General features: G+C 39.7%; 1 long non-coding RNA gene across 1 annotated transcript; it reads right to left on the reverse strand.

The window, feature by feature from the left end:
- Window positions 1-1864: 1864 nt before the first annotated feature.
- LOC142490880 (uncharacterized) lies at window positions 1865-8123 on the reverse strand. The gene is made up of 3 exons (XR_012800125.1): window positions 6190-8123; window positions 2496-2692; window positions 1865-1988 (listed from the first exon to the last, which is right to left on the reverse strand). It is a non-coding gene; the product is annotated as an uncharacterized LOC142490880 (long non-coding RNA).
- Window positions 8124-8350: the final 227 nt, after the last annotated feature.

The raw sequence follows: 8350 nt of genomic DNA on the forward strand, positions 1-8350 counted from the left end.
AGAGTATATAGAGGTGGTTTCATGTAGTTACCATTTTATTTTAATAAAAAAATCTATTTAACTACACAAACGTGTCTATTATTTATGAAAAAAGCCTACATTTAGCCTATAATAGTAATATCCCCTCAGAACAGAGCAGTACTGGCCAATAATACTCTGGCTGGGTTAAAGTCCCTCGGCTTCGCCTCGGGCCTTCAACTCTTCCAGCCAGGGCATTATTGGCCAGTAATGCCCTGTTCTTCGGGGATTATTACTTAAGCAACTAATTATGCAATGGAACTCTAACGAAATCTTCATCAAATTTGCTTGATGTCCTCTTAATCCATAGACCAAAACAACGCACAAACACACAGAAAAAAAAACACAATTTGTAGAGCTGCTACCTGTGGTGTGAAAAGAACTGGGAGGAGAATTCTGAGCATGGGAAAACTCTTAGAAGACAGCTATCTCTTTTAATTGATGTGTTTCAAATTTACCCTGTGTTGCTGTCGGTCTATCGATGAGTAACATCAAGATAGAGGCGGGTGAGGAATGCACTACATGGAGCACAAGTGAGTTGGCGCTTTGGCAATTGGAATCGAGGATGACTGACGTTACCTAGTGACAGTACAGAGGAAAACAAGGCTTAACCTCTCTGAGTGTGTAAGGGCATTCCTGACACCACCTGGCATAGTGAGTGAGAGAACGATCAGATTCCTTTGAGAAGTGCAAATAGAAAAGGATGCTGAACTGCCAACGGCTCTTGTGTATAATCAATACTTGCGAACGCGCGGCGAACCGTTGAACATGCTTGAATGCAATTCTTCAAAAACCGTTTTGAAGAAATGTGACTTTCTTTAAAGAAGTTTTAGAAACATTAACAAAGGGACTTGCGGGACATTTGCAATGTATACCTAGGAGTAGCTGTCCCTTTAATTAGAAATTAAATTAACCATTGATCGTGAATGAGAACTTAAGTTAACGTGGGATACCCCAAAATATAAAGTATTAATAGTGCTTTAATATTTTTGTAGTTTGCAGTCCTCTGACTGGCAATCCCTGCAATACAACATTTTTATTAAATATGTCCAATAATCTGATTGCTATATAGCTCCTTTAATATACAACAACATTTATTTGTATCTAAAGCAGTATTTGAGATAATATTAAAGTTTTCATCAGCTAGTTTTCTAATTTAAAATAAATTGGATGGTTGATCTCTAAATCTATGAGTGTAATGTTATTTTGTTTTGCTCCAATGCTTAACAAGATTAAAACTTGTACATTTATAAAATATTTACAAATATAAAAGTCAGGCTTCCATTTTGTGCCTATTTTGAAGGCTTTTCATGCTGCCTTATTTTTAAAAAAATGATTGAGCTGTAATTTTTTGATACCAATCAGTAATATTTACTTATAACCAAAGATGCATGGCACAGTAAGGGTTTGCATCAAAAAAAGTTTGATCATTGTACAGAAAAATAACAATTAATTATGAAGAATTGTTTGGTTTGTGATTAAAAACATAAGTCACATTTGCTTTGCAGAATGACCATTTGAATGCGTTTCTGGGAGATGTTGGAATTTATTAACATTTTTAAAAACAAAGTGTTAAGTTTAGCGCATGGATTGTAGGAATGATTAGTTTGACTTTCTACGTTATTATGGACAAAAGTTGAATTAGTGGTCAACTGTAAACTGCCAGCATTTTCCTGACTTCAATTTTCTGAGAGCTAAGCAAAGATACAATGTACCATTCTGTCCTCATGACAGTAGCACTGTAAGTCTATGATGATACTGTAGCTAAACTGCTCTTCAACTTCTTGCATAAAGAAAGAGTGTTCTTCTGAATTCCAAAACATTTATTAGAGCATAAATGAACAGTATGGTGAAAAGAAAATGATTTCCTACAGTATGTCAAACATGAACAGATAAGAATTGATGCTAAACCGAGATGTCTGGTCACACTAATGTTTTACTGGGAACACAGGACACTCCTCTTCTGGTATCTGTAATATATAACTATTTTTACGAAATGTGAAACAAAATAACATAACAGAATAAATAAAGTGTCACGGGAGACCAAGACTTATACACAAATTAATACCGTGATTCTGCCCTTAGCACACAAGTTGAGTAAAATAAATTGTATCTCTCTTTCTCTCTTTCTCTTTCTCTCTCTCTCTTTCTCTCTCTCTCTCTCTCTTTCTCTCTCTCTTTCTCTCACGTGGCTGCAGGCTTATAACGCTTTGGCAAAAGGGTTGAACTAACTGACGCTTACTCATGAGATCACTAGTATTACTCATGAGATCACTAGTATTACTCATGAGATCACTAGGATCAGTAGGAGTGCAGGAATTGTTCTTTTTGTTTTCAATTAATGATTTATGTGACTTTTTAGCCCTACTTTAACAGAGCATAGAGGATCTTGCCTATAACTGCGTTTGCGCAAACATTCAACCCAGGTGCTGTGAAAGGAACTAGAAGAACTTGTATTTGTTAAGTCATTTTCTCACCCATTTGCAAGAACCATTAACAACAGGGAAGGCATTCTGCAGCCTTAAACTCCTAGCTTGTGCAGTAAGGTTCCTGGATATGTTTTCTCCTGTGCTTTACAGTTGATATTGTCAGCATATCCCTTCACATTCCTATCATGCAGGGCTTTAATATATTCATAAACTAGTTCTTAAGAGACTCCTTTGAATATCATCAACTATAAACACAGAATAAACAAAAGAAACGTTCGTTGAGCAAGGTCATGTCAGTTGATGTACAGTATGCAGTCATCCTTTCCTGCTTTACTCTATAACTTTAGGTATTCGTTCATAGCTAACACCATTTTTTTATACATAGGGTTAAAAGATAATTCTTCCATAATTAATTATTATATGACCGTGATTAATACTGTGCTGTATATCCAACTTGTTTTATAGTCAAAATAAAAACAGATGGACAAAATAAATGTAATGCAATATACAGGTATTATTGTATCAAATTTTATTCTGTTGACATAAAATGATCATTCTTATGACGATATATATATATATATATATATAGCAGGTCATTATGTCCAATATTGGATAATTCTTCACTGATGGTATATTTTAGCAATCTACATTTTAATTGTCACAGTTTGAGTAGCTACATGGTTATAAACCTGAAGACTACATTTAAAAGGGTTGAAAGTTCACATAAAACAACTCAGAATAATAAGTTTGATTTATCGCAGGAAATCAAAATCTCATTACTTTCCAGTGTTTTTCTTTGACAAATCTGTTACTTTATTGCATCAGATTTATGACAATATCATGGTATACAGCATACAGTGGACCGTCAATGCTTTGTGTTACAATTCATTTAGCAGTCACGGCAACAGTGAAATGCATATGAGTGTCAAGGGTGCATAATTATGAAATCACTGTAATCTCCTTTTCCTACGCAACAAAATGATATATAATGTATGGTCAACACTCAATGCCACCTGTACAGTAATTGTAATCAATTAATTTCTATAGCACAGATCCTTAATGTAACACCTATTGCCCCTCCCCCCTGAAGGGTGATTTGGATGTTACTACGTAATGGTGCAAACCTGCAGTCTCACAGAAGGCCTGGGCCTCTACTGATTGGGAGCTTAGGGGGGTGCGGGATGCAGCGACTCCACCCGTGGGGATCCCAGCGTTGGCGGGGTGGCTCCTCACAGGAACATATACAGTAATAACACAACATACAGCAATGATAAACAATACTATTTACCAGCAGGTCCCTCCTGATACATATACAGTAATTCAGTAATACAGTAATAACAGTAGCACACAACCCGTAGTGCACCCCAATTGCCCTTGGGCACCCCAGCAGGCTAGGTGTCCAGCAAGGTAACCCCAAATGTATGTGAGGGCAGCGCTACCCTCCCTGGTGTATTTGGCGGTGCACGTTGGCACCTTCCTGACTACAGCGCCATAGCCAGGGTATCTTTTGCTGATCTCAAGAGTGGTATACGTGATCCCACGTAGAGGGGCCTCCCAACAATATGCCCCTCACGCCTTGCTTCTGGCAGCCGCATGGTAGTACTCCTCCAAGAGTCATCCTGCTCTGTCGCTCCACTGGTACTCAGCTTCCAGGAATGTGTCTGAGATATGGCCTTCCCTATAGTACTCAACTAGGGCAGCTAAGGACCTAACTCAGAGTTTGCTAGCCTAGTTCCCAGTCTCCAGAGGATACCCTGTTCCCACAGGGGACATCCTCTCCCTCTAGTCCTGTGGGAGTTCCAGCATGGTCACCGCACCTCTGCCTAAGAGTCTGAGGAGCTGCATCAGCTCCCCCTAGAGGTATGGAAGACTACTCTGCTACATTAGTAATGTGATATCACACTTCTTCCACATTACTGTTTCTCTAGAAGGCATATGGGGCCTATTCTAGTCGCTGCGATAAGTGATTTAACGCACGTAAAGTGCACTTTACAAGCGATTTTGCATGTGTAGCAATTCAGTAAGCCATTATCTCATGTCATAATCGCCTGTAAACAGCTTTATTACATGCTTTATCACTCTGGCTCCGACAAGCCAAGCGGCAGGTGAAAAAGGGCTATTCAAGTGCTCAGTAATGCAAATCGCGGCTGAAACAGTCGCCTTTAGCGGTTAGCCACTAAGGTAATGAAGCTCTGTTTTTATTTTATTTTTACTACACAGTCTTGCAAGGGGTCTCTTGAGCTAAAATACATTACTTTCAGGTCTGGGGACCCCTGCTTCCTGAGGTACAGGCCTCAGTAGGGGATGTCATTTTATTTTATTTATTTATAAAATGTTTTACTAGGAAGTAATACATTGAGAGTTACCTCTCGTTTTCAAGTATGTCCTGGACATAGTTAATATGACAAATAATACATGGTTACAAATACAGTTACATAAATGAACAGGGTATACATTATATACAATACATTGCATGCACAGTTAGAGAAGATGGATATTATAGGCGTATGTAACAGTTACAGACCAGATTAAAATGTGAGATAGCCTTAGTTTTGAAACTTCATTATCTCCTCCAAGTTTAAATGTCCTGGTGTCACGCGGTCTTCAATTTTACACAAAATCTGATGCATCCTGTACATCAGGGGGTCCCGGACCTAAAATTAAAGCGGTTCAGCTCCGGAGACCCCCTGCTTCAATCCTATGTAGTAACATGTTCTAATAAAAACAGCGCAATCGCCTGTAAGAGCTGTGCAGGGAGATGCAGGCCTCTCTACTCTCTGTGCAGCTCTTCCAGACTGGTGAAAGGAAACCGCATGTTCAACTCATAACGCTTGTAAAGCTACTAAAAACTAGCGTGATGTGTCATTTTTGTAACAAACGGTATATAAAATGTGATTTGCAATAGTGAATACATTTTTTTTCACAAATTTCATACCGTGAGCTATGAACATAGAAAAAAGAATAGGTGCAAAACAGCGCTAATAGTAAAACAAATAAAATAATATTTATATGTAGGCAGCCAGGTAAGTGACTGGTGGTACAACCTATCAGAGTGACATGATGAAAAAAAAGAAAAACCGGCGCCAAAAGAGTACAAAAATCAAACCGAGTGGGTATAGGATCCAAATGGCAAGTAACTTGCCATTTGGATCCTATACCCACTCGGTTTGATTTTTGTACTTTTTTGGCGCCGGTTTTTCTTTTTTTCATCGTGAGCTATGAACATGTCAACATATTCGATGTTGCAATCAAAATATCGAAGCTAATAGAGTAAGCCCCATAGCCGGCAAACTAGTTCCTAGAATCACCAAAGTAAATGGGATCCTCTATTTGAAATGTGTGTTTTTTTGCAATGCATAATGATAAAAAAATACCAGTGTTTGGTGTCAATTTGTCCCAAGCACTAGCAAGAATCAGTAGCTCCCAAACGTATTCCCTACTGCTTGGTCACTACAGATATATGTCCTGAAGGGGTTAGGTTTCTTGCATGTTGTAGTAATAATAAAAAGCACCGCCATGGCCTGTAAGTCTGAAATCTATGTAGTGCTTAAATAAACAGCTCTATTACTCTATACAGTACCAACGTCTTCTTTTTGCTGAATTTCCGATATGCATAGTAAATTTATTCTACCAAACGTGGGAATGACAGTCAGCTTGTAGATGCAGTTTATTGTGGACTTGTTACTAATTTGTTTGCATCTGAAGAAAAGTTGACATGACAGAGTTAAAGATTCTCCTTGACCTGTCCTTCTCCTCGCCCATGATCCATAGTGCCAGCTCATACCTTTGACGATGATCATTGTGAATATGCCTTTTTCTGTAATTGTAGGTGCAAAATTGACAAATATTAATTGTTTCGAAACTAGTTCAAAATATAATCAATCCCAAGGGTTATAAGATCACAAAGTTAATTATGAGTGTCATTTCTATTCTGGAAGTGTAAATCAAAGTTAAGAGATCGGGAAATTGAATACAAATGTTTAGTAGAGAAGCTAAGAATGAATTACATGGAAATGATTCACAGATTGAAGACTATACGACATGGGGATATTTCACAAAACCATGTTGTTGTATACAGTAATGGAACATCACATATTTTTATTATTATTATTGTTTGTTTATAAAGCACAAACATATTCTGTACCATGGTACAATGGGGGAACAGATATAAATGACATAAATCGAATAACATACTAAATAAGGGCAAACCAGAAGAAATAGACATAGAGGAGTCCCCCTATCCTTCTTCCGGTGCGGGGAACTGCTCCGCTGTTCAGCCAGTCTGTGAGGCTGCTTGGTGAGATCGGGTACTGGCAGTGGCTATTTTGGAGGTGGCGCGCATGCGCAGTAACGGCCATCTTGGGGAAGGCGCCAAAATACAATCAATGGGACCTGAAGTCGCGGTGATGGGCAGTCAGAAGGAAGCAGGAGGAGATACAGTATTTTCCACCGCGGAACTGGAAGTGACCGTGTGCAGTCCAGATGGAGGAAGCAGCGGAAGAGGTAGTGTCCAGGGAGCTAGTAAGCCCCTGGACTAGGCTAGACTTCCCATGCAGGCCCCATTTATCTTCCCCTGCACAGTAGAGGAGTTTTGTATGGTCTGCCATAGTTTAGTGATTCCCATTAGTGTTAGGCTGCAGTGGAGCAGGACACCAGACTTTGTGTGAGACACTCTGGCTGGAGCTCGCACCTCGTGGAGGCCTGGACCCTTAGGTGTGAGTGGATTTATGTTGGAGGCCCGATGCGTAGGACCTGATTCAACCCCGCTTCACAAGTATTCCCTGGTTATGCCGTTGACCAGGAAGGTACCCACCGTGCACCAACACTTCCTAGGGGGGTAGTGCTACCTCACACTTGGGTGGGATTGTTCTGTGGACATCCGGGTTTCAGGTGCCCAGGGCACCCTCAGTACTTTGGGGGAACCACCATTATTATTGTTATGTATTACTGTGTATTGTTATGTTGGTGTCATTATATTATGTATGAGTAAAGTGTGTTTATATACTTTGGTTGTATTTTTATTAGTGAGTATTGTTTCCTATGAGGAGTCCCACCTACGCTGGGATCCTCTTAGGTGGAGGCACTGCACCATGAGAGATAGTACCCCAGGCTCCCCAGGAGTGGAGGCTTTGGCTTCCTGTAAGCCTAACAGGTACAGCAGCACATGTGATCGGCCGCGGCTTCCCTTAGGCATAGGGATAGGGGGTTACAAGTACAACAGATAATAAGTGCCCTGCTAGTGAGAGCTTACAATCTAGAGGAGAATTGCCCGTCTGGATGCCCTGTTTAGATCATGTATTCTTGAATATTTGAATCTCTCAGGAGCTATCTGAGTACTAATGACCCAGTGAATCTCTCTACCTATGCAGCTCCTAAATTCGTCCTTCTTCACCATTGATTCCTGTTGGCTTGTAAAAAAGGTCCTGGTGTGTCATTCTATTTTAGAAGGGAACGTTTCACTGTACACTTTTCCTTTTAATTGGACATAGATTCGCCACTGCATGGACAGAACCAGCCCATGTACCTGATCATCCATTACTTTCTAAAAGGTCTGTTATTTAGAACAATTGAGCAAAACAAACCATAATTTCAGTGTCACTTTTCTACATCGCTCAACCATTGCATGCACTCATACTTCCCAGCAACTGGCACATACTTTGCAACATTGATAGTCAGGCATTGCTAGAACAATGCAGGAAACTTAGCAGGGAAACACATGATGATATGTGATATGATGTAGAGTTGACAAAGGAAGTGCATCAGCCCATGAAACTCACTAGGAGACATAAAGAGCTAGGCCTTGAAATTATTTATGTTACAGGGATGGGAACATGTTAGCAATTTCCTCAACACTAATGAAGTTATTCCTTAGAAACATGCCAATCTGTGGGATTGTCATTACT

Source organism: Ascaphus truei, chromosome 3 (assembly GCF_040206685.1).
Source record: "Ascaphus truei isolate aAscTru1 chromosome 3, aAscTru1.hap1, whole genome shotgun sequence".
Lineage (NCBI taxonomy): Eukaryota > Metazoa > Chordata > Amphibia > Anura > Ascaphidae > Ascaphus > Ascaphus truei.